The 12098-nt window shown below is 38.9% G+C and overlaps 1 long non-coding RNA gene across 1 annotated transcript; it reads left to right on the plus strand.

The window, feature by feature from the left end:
- The first annotated feature begins 9185 nt into the window (after positions 1–9185).
- Positions 9186–11124, plus strand: LOC104243294 (uncharacterized). The gene is made up of 5 exons (XR_715166.2): positions 9186–9280; positions 9537–9638; positions 9725–9848; positions 10515–10604; positions 10966–11124. It is a non-coding gene; the product is annotated as an uncharacterized lncRNA (long non-coding RNA).
- The last annotated feature ends 974 nt before the right edge of the window (positions 11125–12098 follow it).

A 12098-nucleotide genomic window follows, 5' to 3' on the forward strand; every position in this document is an offset into this window, starting at 1 on the left:
TTTGTATGGGCTGGCGACAATGGCTCTTATGTTTTGGGTCGGTAAAAACTTTTATATGCTTTATTTTTCCCTCGTTAAGGACTTTTTGAAATTGTGTTTGCCTGACTCTTCAACGGTTCGATATGAACCTCGATTGTGAGTCGTTATATGGTGATGATCGAGCACCTCGGGAGGTTTGGCTCGGTGGTTGAGTATCTCGAAGCCTTATAGTTGGAGCTGATATGGTCGAAGCTCTTTTGCCTATGTCGAGGGTATCCTATTTAACCGGTTCTTTTCGAAGTTTATTCGAAGTAATTGAAGGCCTGTGATTTTATAACGACGGTCGGGCGTCCCTGAGTCACGTTAGTTTGGCTGGTACAGCCTTGTGACCGTAGTCATTTGTGTTTGGCCAGAGCCTTTTAGTCTCGAGTGAAGTAGTTTCAGTGTCTATATCGAGGGTATGATTTTTTAGGGGTCTTACAAGTTCGATATATAGCCTTAACTTTGAGATTGGGTTTATGCCTTTAGTAAGGTCTTACAAGTTTTACATGCCTTTGAGGTCTTACAGTTTTTGGATACTTGGTACAAGTATGGTTCATGCCTTGCTTGAGGTCTTACCGATATTGTCACTTGGTACAAGTGTGGTTCATGCCTTGCTTGAGGTCTTACAGATATTATTGTTGCCTTATATAAGTTTTCGAGACCGAGGCTGCCTGCATATGGTCTTATGGCCTCGAGTTTTGATAAGTCGATGGGGGTGGAGATTGGCGGTAGTCCCCGAGTCATCGAGGGTTTCTTGGCTCGGGAGCCATTACTTGTAATCTTGGTATTGCCTCATTGAGGGTTTGTGATTTTGGAGTTTTCGACTCGGAGGTCATGTGGCCTTGAGTTTTTGACGCCAGTCCCCGAGTGTTTGGGATGTTTTTGGCTCTGGAGCTGTTTTGTGATCTTGATATTGCCTCATTAAGGGCTTATGAGTTAGGAGCTCCAACCCCGGGGGTCACATTATTTTGAGTTTTTGACACCAGTCCCCGAGTGTTCAGGATGTTTTTGATAGAGGAGTCGTTTTTGCAAAAAATACCGAGTTTCTTTGATTATTTGGCACAAGTATACATGTTTTTGCTGTTACGGGCTCGGTTGTTCTATGCGGACACGGTTCGTTTAACCATTTCTCCCGGTACATTATTTTCCTATCGAGACCCTACTTAGCGCATCTTGGCTTTTCTGAGTAGGTGACCTTCCGGGGGGATGCCCCCCAATACTTGAGGTTGATTGCAAAAGAAGTCTTGAATACTTGCGGGTATTCCTTGGGTAGCATATAGGTGTTGCCTCGTTAAAACCCTTCCCGGTAAAACCCTTCTAGGGACAAATTTGGTCGAAGGAAAAGAGTGCAACACATGCTTTTATAAGCCCGAGGTCCTCGAGCTCAAGGGTGTTTCAGAATCTTCCATCGGACACCTTAGCAGTAGTATCATTTTAGCATTGATATGTTCCAATTGCTTGGAAGCTGCTCGCCTTCCATGGTACCGAGCTTGTAGGACCCTTTACCGATTACTTCGAGGATGCGGTATGGTCCTTCCCAATTTTGGCCTAGCTTTCCTTCATTAGGGTTTCAGGTGTTGTGGGTGACTTTCCTTAGGACCAAGTCCCTAACTCCGAGATGTCTGAGGTTTGTTCTCCTGTTATAATACCTTTCGATCCTTTGCTTTTGGGCGGCCATTCGAACCAGCGAGGCTTCTCGCTTTTCATCCAGTAGTTCGAGGGCCGTAGTCATGGACTCGTTGATCGAGCTCTCAGTGATGTGTCGGAATCTGGTGCTTGGCTCCCCGACCTCCACTAGTATTAAAGCCTCGGTGCCATACACTAGAGAGAAAGGTATTTCCCCTGTGCTTGATTTTGAAGTTGTTCGGTATGCCCATAACACTTCGGGGAAATATTTCTCTCCATCTTCCCTTAGCACTTTCCAACTTCTTTTTTAAGTTTTGGATGATGGTTTTGTTTGTGGACTCGGCCTAGCCGTTTGCACACGGGTGGTAGGGCGTCAACAGGATTCTCTTGATTTTGTGATCCTCGAGGAATTGTGTTACTTTACTTCCGATGAACTGCCTCCCATTATCGCATGTTATCTCGGAAGGAATCCTGAATCGGTACATAATATGATCCCAAATGAAGTCAATAACTTCTTTTTCTCTTATCTTTTTGAAGGCCTGCGCTTCCAACCATTTCGAAAGATAGTCAGTCATAAATAAAATGAATTTAGTTTTACCCGGTGCCATTGGTAGAGGTCCGACAATGTCCATTCCCCATTTCATGAATGGCCATGGCGATAAGACCGAATGTAGTTGTTCGCCGGGTTGGTGGATCATAGGGGCAAATCTCTGGCATTTGTCGCACTTTTGGACGAATTCCTTAGTGTCTTTTTCCATATTGTCCCAGTAATAGCCTGCCCTGATCACCTTTAGGACCAAGGAATCGACGCCAGAGTGGTTTCCGCAAGTACCCTCATGAATTTCTCGGAGTATATAATCTGTGTCTCCTGGCCCCAGACATACTGCTAGGGGGCCATCAAAAATTCTTCTGTACAGAGTCCCATTTTCGTCGAGCAAGAATCGGGCTGCTTTGGTTCGCAGGGCCCTCGATTCCTTTGGATCCGTGGGTAATTTTCTGTCTTTCAGATAGTCAATATATTTATTTCTCCAATCCCATGTTAGGCTAGTAGAATTAATCTCGACATGACATTCCTCGACCACTGATTTGGACAGCTGAATAACAGCCCCAAGGATTAGGTCATCTTCTTCAACAGATGATCCCAGGTTTGCGAGGGCATCGACCTCGTTGTTCTACTCCCGAGGTATGTGGACCAGAGTTCATTCTTTGAAACGACATAATGTGACTTGGATTTTGTCCAAATACTTTTGCATCCTGTCTTCTCGGACCTCGTAGCTCCCATTTACCTGGTTTACTACCAGGAGCGAATCGTATTTCGCTTCGACGATCTCAGCTCCCAGGCTTTTGGCCAATTCCAGACCTGCAATCATAACCTCATACCCGGGTTCATTGTTAGTCAATCTTGCAATTTTTATAGATTGCCTAATTATGCCACCCGTAGGCGGCTTTAGGACTATACCGAGTCCGGATCCTCTCACGTTTGTGGTGCTGTCAGTGAACAGGGTTCATACCCCGGAAGATATGCTTGATTTTAGTAAGAGTTCCTTTTCTACCTTGGGCACGAGGGAGGGCGAGAAGTCAGTCACGAAGTACGCCAGAATCAGGGACTTGATGGCCATTCAGAGTTGATACTTGATATCATACCCCCTGAGTTCGATGGCCCATTTGGCCAATCGGCCCAATAGTTCAGGCTTATGCAATATGCTTCGGAGAGGGTACGTTGTTAAAACACAAATACGGTGGCATTGAAAATAGGGTTTCAATTTTCGCGATGCGCTTATTAACGCAAGGGCTAATTTTTCTAGGTGCGGATACATGGTTTCGACATCCCCTAGGGTCCGACTTACATAATAAACAGGGAATTACGTACCTTGCTCTTCTCGAATCAGCACACCGCTTACCACTATCTCGAATATAGCCAGTATAGATACAACGTTTCATCCTTTTTTGGCGTGTGGAGCAAAGGCGGACTATTCAGATATCGTTTCAATTCCTCTAAGACATGTTGGCATTCTGGAGTCCACTCGAAGTTGTTTTTCTTTTTGAGTAAAGAGAAGAAATGATGACTTCTGTCTGACGACCTTGATATGAATATGCCCAGAGCCACTATCCGCCCTGTTAGCCGTTGCACAACCTTTGCATTATTTATCACCGTGATTTCTTTGATGGCCTTGATTTTGTCGGGGTTGATCTCGATCCCCCTGTTCGATACCATGAAGCCTAAGAATTTGCCTGAACCCACTCCGAAGGCACATTTCTCGGGGTTAAGCTTCAAGTTGTAACTTTTGAGGATGTCAAATGTTTCCTACAAATGAGTCAAATGGTCCTCTGCATGCAGGGACTTAACTAGCATGTCATCAATATAAACTTCCATGGATTTGCCTATTTGATGCTCGAACATTTTATTAACTAGACGTTGCTACGTAACCCCTACGTTTTTCAGCCTGAAAGGCATTACATTGTAACAGTAGGTACCACACTTCGTGATGAACGAAGTTTTTTCCCTATCCTCGGGGTTCATCTGAATTTGATTATACCCCGAGTAGGCGTCGAGAAATGTGAGGGTCTCTTGGCCGGCCGTAGCATCGATTAGAGGATTGATGTTAGGCAATGTGAACGAATCCTTGGGGCACGCCTTATTTAAGTCTTTATAATCTACGCACATTCTTAACTTATTTCCCTCTTTGGGCACTACCACTATGTTGGCCAGCCATTTGAGGTACTTTACCTCTCTAATAGACCCTATTTTAAGGAGTTTCGTTACCTCGTCCTTGATGAATGCATGTTTTACTTCGGACTGGGGACTTCTTTTTTGCTTCACCGGTTTAAACCTGGGGTCGGAACTCAATCGGTGGGTGGTTATTTCCGGCGGGAATCCTGTCATATCTAAGTGGGACCAAGGGAAACAGTCGATGTTATTAATAAGGAATTGAATGAGTTTTTTCCTGAGTTCGGGGGTTAATCTCGTTCTCAGGTATACCTTCCGATCTGGGAGATGCTCGATCAAAATAGCTTGCTCCAGTTCTTCAATTGTCGATTTTGTTACATCCGACTCTTCGGGGGTAACGAAAGTTCGAGGTGCGAGGAAATCTTCTTTATCATCCTCGGGGGTCTGTACACTCCCAGACTCATCCGAGGTGGAGTGTATGGGATTCAGCGCCTCCTGGTAAACCGCGAACATTTCTTTTGCCGCATGTTGTTCTCTATATATGGTTGTTATACCATCATTTGTTGTAAATTTTATTATCTGGTGCAAAGTTGACGGCACTGCCCTCATGCTGTGTATCCACCGCCTGCCAAGCAATGTGTTGTACCCTATGTCACCGCCGATGACGTGGAACTTGGTGTTCTAAACTATACCGAACATGTCAACCGGGAGAGCGATCTCCCCTTTCGTTACTTCGCCGGCCATGTTGAAGTCGTGGAGGACCTGGGAGGCGGGTACGATCTGATCGAGCAACCCAAGATGTTCTACTACCTTCGACCTGATTATGTTGGCCGAGCTGCCTGGATCCACGAGCACACGTTTAATTCGAATGTTACTTAAAAGAAATGAGATTACCAGCACGTTGTTGTGTGGTTCTGTCAAGGTCTCGAGATCCACCTCGTTGAATGCAAGGGTGTCTTCGGTCATGCGGTTTCGTATCAGCCCCTCTATTGCAGCGGATATTTTATCCGTTTGATCACGGGTCCTTGGGGAATGTCGGTCCCCCCGATAATCATATGAACGACATGCCGAGGAATCTCTCTTTTTGCCCAGGTTGGATTTTTCCGAGTTTCCCGCTGAATTTCTCTGCTCCCCGGTTAATGTGAGGACCGACATTAACGCATTGGGCGTCACACGAGGTCGTATCCTTGGGAATCGGCTCTGGTATGCTCTCAGGGTTTTGCGGTGGCACACCCATAACTGGAATAACCATACCGCCCTTTCCACAATTTTTGAGGCTGTTATTTTAGGTACATTTATTGGTTTAGGTATTTTGACCTGAAATTAAAGATTCTTGGACAAGAAAAAAGTGTGAAAGATAACTTGCGTTGTGTAGTAAAACCAATAAGAAAATAATCACTATTATTTTTAGCCCCACGATGGGCGCCAAACTGTTTACCGTAAAAATGGTAATAACAATTTAATTTGATTTGTGGTTCTAAAAATACGTGATCTATTTTTATGTTAGTTGTTAGGCAGTTGATGCTATGTGAAAGACTCAGAAACGAGATAAGAGCTTGAGAGTGAGGTGATGATCAAACCGAATGGCTAATAATCGGGGCCTCGAGCTTGCTTATTCGGGGCCTCGAGCTTGCTTATTCAGGGCCTCGGGATCGAGTTCGATGCCCCGCCGAGGGTAGCCGATGGACGACTAACAGTTATAATAAAATCAATGACGACTCTTTATGGCAAACAACAAGCAATAAATGAAGAACAATAAATAGAACACAATGAATGTGAGCAATAAATGGAAGCAATAAGATCAAGAGAATATGTTAGAGAGCAGAGAGAATGTTCTTGTGTATTTAGTATTGAGCAAAAAAGATGACTACAAAATGACAAGGATCCCCTTTATATATGAGGGGAAACCCCAACGTAGGACAAATACATTTATTACAGAGATATGGAGATGAGACAACTAGTTGGTGTCATGATTCGGGTCTGAATTTAGCTCACTAGACTTTGTCAGCTCTAGTTATCCGCCTTGGGAACTCCCCACTTTTTCATCATAGCCGTTGGTCTGCACCGCCCCGAGGTCGAGCGTCGATAGCCCTCGGGAGTGAACCTCGTCCCTAGTCTCGAACCTGTGAAATATGCTTACGAGGCATCACAACGACGAAAAAGTGGACTCTCTCCGATTTTACCGTATATATATATGTATATGTATATATGTGTGTGTGTGTGTGTCGCGCGTGCGCTCTATCCCCACAAAAAATTAGTCAAAACAATCAATTATACGCTACTTACAAGCACAAGTAACTTGAGTCGAAAAGAATAACGTAACGTTTTCTACAGGGAGGAACAAAAAGGATGACTAACCTGCAATTTGAACTTTGAACTTTGCACTTGTTGCTATGAAGGAGAATGTGTAAAAAAAAATTGAATATTCATTGTTTTCGAGAGATATTAGCAGACTAGCGGACAAGATAAAAAATCGGGAAAGACCATGAATTAGAGCTTCAATCAATAAAAAAGGTCTTGACTTTTAAATTTAATACATTTCAATTCCTTTCTAAAACTTTTGAGTAATTACAACCCGACTTCTGAGAATTTGAGTATTATATAAAGGACTTATTCAACAAAATTTGTTTTAATTTGAAAATGTCTTTGGGGCTTATGCCTCACTATAAAAACACACCCCGAACACCCGGGGCTTTCACCTCTTGAGACTTTTGCCCCTCACCATTACCTCGGGGCATTTTTAAAGTGCCTCGCCCTAGGGCTCGCCCCAAAAATGCCTTTTAAGACACTGGGTGCAACAATACACTAAACTCACTACTTAAAGAGTTCCAATTTGCCTCTATTTAGTGAAAGATAAATGATTGATTTATCCCTCCTAGTCCTTTCCTTTATTTTCCTCTCTGATACTCTATTTTGTCTAATACACTATTTATTTTGATATACTGTAGTCATACTTAACGTGCGATTCTTACTATTGGGTGGAAATACTTTTGTAACAAGCTTTCGAACTCCGTATAGCAATGATAAAGATAGCCAAAAATAAAGTTATTGTTTAGGGTATTGGAAAGGATAATATTTTCATGGCCAGAAATGGTAGCCAAAAATGGCATTACTATGAGCTTTTAGGAATAGTAAAGAAAGTAATTATGGCAATGATGTTAGTTGTGAATTGTGATGGAACAAAGGTCATTCTTATATACTTACTTTTATAGGTAAGTGATGCTTTTATTACTCTTGGACTTTTACTGAGTTTTCTAGTGTTTTATTCAACAAAAATTATTATAATGTGTCTCTAATAGCTTTTAATTGAAAAAAAAAAATCAGCTTGCTGCACTAAACTTCAACCGTGCTCGGGTCTAAGGATAGCCGGACCGTATTGAATCTTATGTATGTAATTTTATCTTGTATTTGTACAAAATGTTGTTACCGTTTGAATCCGTAACTTCTTGATTACATAGCAGACTATTTTTAATCTACATCAAGTGTATATCCTCCTTCAATACAAGCTTTCAATATGTTAGGCTAAATATCAGCTGTACCTAAAATCTACCGTTCTTTGACTAATAAAAGTGTATCTCCTTTTTTTCTCTTTTTAATTTATGTAACTGGTAAAGTTGCTGCCATGTGACCAGGAGGTCACAGGTTCAAGCCGTGGAAACAGCCTCTTGCAACAATGTAGGGTAAGGTTGCGTACAATAGACCCTTGTGGTCCGGCCCTTCCCTGGACCCCGCGTATAGCAGGAGCTTAGTACTCCAGGCTGCCCTTTTTTCTCTTCTTAATTTATATTATGGACGTACCTATAATATAAATTTTATTTATAAATTAAAAAGTAGTATTTAAGCATATATAATGTGGAATAACAAAATATTGAGCATAGTAAAAAAAAATAATTTATTCGTAATAACAATTTTGATATACACTACAAGAAACTATAAAATTGGCAACCGTTTTTTTTGCAACAACAATAATATTGTTGCAAAATATACTAAATGGCAACAACTTTATTTAGTTGTTGCTATTTCATAGAATTTTTACCCACAAAATTCTTTTTGTTAGCAAAAGTTTTAATATTGTAGCCATATTTAACAGATAATATAATAAATTTTAAATAAATATAAATTGGTAACGACTTTTTACCAACAATACTGTGGTTGTTGGCTAAGTTTAATAAATGGCAACAACGTGATTAGATTGTTGTTATATCATAGAATTTTTAACAATAAGATTTTCTTGTTACCAAATATATTAGATTGTCGTTGCTATACTTTAGGAGTAATATAATAAATAAAAAATATTAAAATAATTGGCAACAACAAATATTAGTTGTTACTATTACACAAAAGTTTGCGCCTAAAATTTAGTAAATTACTTTTAGTTTTCCACCAAAACAAACGCGCCAAAATTCTTAGCGCGCAATTTTAGTTTCCATTGCATCTAGGTTTTCTCTTTTCATTATTCTGCTAAACGAAATTTTTGCATCTGGTGTGTTCGATTCTTCGATCTCCATCGCTGTGTTCTATCCAATCAAAGATATTTGAATGATAATATTACTTAATAAGCTAGCGCAGAATACCTACAGTCATAGCATATTACCATGTTCTATTAGAGAAAAAGAGGCATCCAAAATCGGTTCAGTTATTATTTACTTCAGATTACTTTTGAAATTGAATTATTTACCAGAGTAAGGATGTAAGTATACAAATAAAGTATACTAATAATTTATCCAACTTTAGAGCAGCTGAAAGGTCCTCAACTCATTGGCAGTTTCAACTTCCAGACACACAACACAATCAAGATATTTTCCTTCAAACAACTAATAATTTATATTGATATCGTTGTGGTAGGCTCCATGATCATTTCAAGAAATTTGCTACGAAGGAGGAAAGCTTGCAGAACATGCCGACAGAGGTTAATGAAGCTGAATTGGATTCTTAGTGGACTATTTCAGTTCCGATGCTTTTAAGGTAATTAGGAGTACACCAAATTTAACTTTATAATATTGTTTAGTTTCTTATTATACTTTCTTACTTAAATTAAAATATATCCATGCAACAAATGAATTCACGAAACAAAACTAATAAGGGAAAACAAGAAACAAATCATATTTGCGGCAGAAAATCCTTCCAAGCAGTATTTTTTGATGCGGTAAGATATATCTTTGTTTTGACTATTTTTTATCATTTTTTCTTCAATAACATAATACATAATTTATTTTGCTAGAGAGATTCAAGCACCGAGAAAGAGCCAAATCTTCAAAAAATTTGGGAAATGACTCATACGAAGTCAGGACATTGGGTTAACGATGCCTCTATTGAATTTAATGTAAATACGGAACTCTTATATTTATCCTAGAATATGAGCCAATTGAAACAAACAGTGAAAGTTTAAGCTTATATAATTGTTTGTAGGATAAGCTGACAGAAATTGTTGCTGAACAAATTCAAGAAGCGGAAAAGGGTACTGATGTGGACCATATTAATGCTGCTTTTGTGAAACTTGTTGGAGAAAAGTCAGGATATGCAAAATTCAGAGGTATTTAGTTTGTGTAAGGCGTTAAAGTTCCAATTACTTGCTTTTGATCGTAAGAACAATTTTATTAAACTACTTGAGAATAAAAGAGATAGCATCACTTTTCCTGTTAGTCATTTTCACACACACATATTACTTTCTTCGACTGTAGGCATGCCATAAGTTTGCATTTGAAATGCAATAGAACAGAACACTAAGCACAAAATGGTCCTAAAACGCATGAAAATGAATTTGCTATTCTCAGCTATAATAGAAATTAAAGGAGCAGTAAGTTAGATGTGATCTTTGGCGGGGAGCTATTTTGTTGGGGTGCTGGAATACAGTTATTCAAGTAAACAATAACTTTGTAATAATTGGTTCTAATTTACTACTACTTCAAGACTTGTTTTAAATACTACAATAAAGATATTTCTAAGTCTAATACATGATGATTCTATTTTATCTCCTATAATACTAACTTTGAAGAATGGGCGTTCTCATACATAATCTATTTTACATGAGATATTAGATATTCAAGGTATAAAATGCTTTATGTGGATGCTGTCTCTTTATTTGAATCTCTGGAAACTATTGTGTGCCGGAAAAAACATGTTCTAGTATTTTTTATGTTATAAATTAGGTTCTTCCGGGATCTATCATGTTTAAGTTTAATTGTATAATATTTAACAGATTGGACTTCCTGCTGCAATTTTTGACATGATTGCTAATTTGAATGGGTCGGATAAGGCAAGTTCTACAAGTCTTATGGATAATACCATAGTAAGTAAACATATTCTAGTTCACATGAAAGGAAGTTTCTTAGTTGTATATGCAAATGAGTCTATTTGCATAAATCAATCTTTGTCTAGTATTTTGTTTCGACTATAATATTATATCCCTGGAGTATTTAGTAGGTTCTGATGCAACTTTATTTTGGGGAGTACTTTAATCAAGCTTTCACTGCTACATATTTATTTTTCTTTAGTTGTTGCAGTTATTTCTCATTAAACTATGTTACTGATTTTTCTTAAGTCTAAAGTTGTTGTAATTAAACAAATTTCACTGCTTTCATTTTATGCTGTTGTATATTATTGCCTTTTTACTTGTTTATTAAAATCTAATTATTTTTTCTTCTTTTTAGGATGAGCATGTGTAGACCAACATTCCTGGCATCCCGTTCATGTAATGCACAAGCTGTTGGAAGAAGATTTATTTTTTGGGTTAGTATTAGAATAGAACTTAAGGACCTTGAATATATGATGCTTTTGAAAATATACTAATAGGACTATTAAGTTTTTGAAAGTGAGTACATTCAGTGCATCAATTTTATGTGTAGACGCTTATATATATAATTTATTATTTCTACATATATTTGTAAAATTCTAAAAGAATATATGAATTGTATATTTAGTAACAACTCATAAATTGTTGCTAAAGTAGTACTAGAGAATCTGTTGGCAAAAATGTAAGTATTACCACAATAATAGTTGCTGCTAAAAGTCTTGATAACAGATTATTAAATCTACCACTAATTTATTTAGCAACAACTGATATTGTTGGCAAAAAAGCTAACTTTGTCGCAACAATAATTTTTGTTGCTACATATCTTTATAATCCACGACTTCATTGGCCTTTACAAAAAACAAATTACTTATGGCAACGATATATATTGTTGCGCGGGTTACCTTTTGGCAACAACATTCTTTGTTGTTGCATATACTTTTCCCATCAGTGTTTACTGCAACGGAGTGCAACGACTTTTTTGTCGTTGCCAAAAATACTTTTGGCAACAACATTGAATATATAACAACAAAAATTATTGTTGCGAAATGCCTTCTTTCTTGTAGTGATATTGTTACGACTCGGAATTTCTACCATCGAGACCGTGATGACGCCTAACATTTCACTTGCTAGGCAAGTCAATGTTAAAACAATCTACTCCTTTTTACAGTTTAAATCAGATATTAAAAAAGAACTCAGATAACTGAATAAATTTAAAGTAACAATGGGAAGTCGAACTAGCCAAATATCTATTACAATTCCCTGAACCTCGTGTCACGAGTGCACGAACTACTAGAGTAATACACGTAAGGGTCTGAAATAAATAACAAGTTGTTCGAATGAAAATACACAACTAAATAGATAGAGGATGGGGACTCCAGGAGCTGCGGGCGCTGAACAACCGCACCTCAAGTCTCCGCTAATGTTTGATACGAGCTCGCTAATAACCGCCGCGGGGACCGTCTTCAAAATATGCACAGTATGCAGAGTGCA

The sequence above is a fragment of the Nicotiana sylvestris genome, chromosome 5, assembly GCF_000393655.2.
Source record: "Nicotiana sylvestris chromosome 5, ASM39365v2, whole genome shotgun sequence".
Lineage (NCBI taxonomy): Eukaryota > Viridiplantae > Streptophyta > Magnoliopsida > Solanales > Solanaceae > Nicotiana > Nicotiana sylvestris.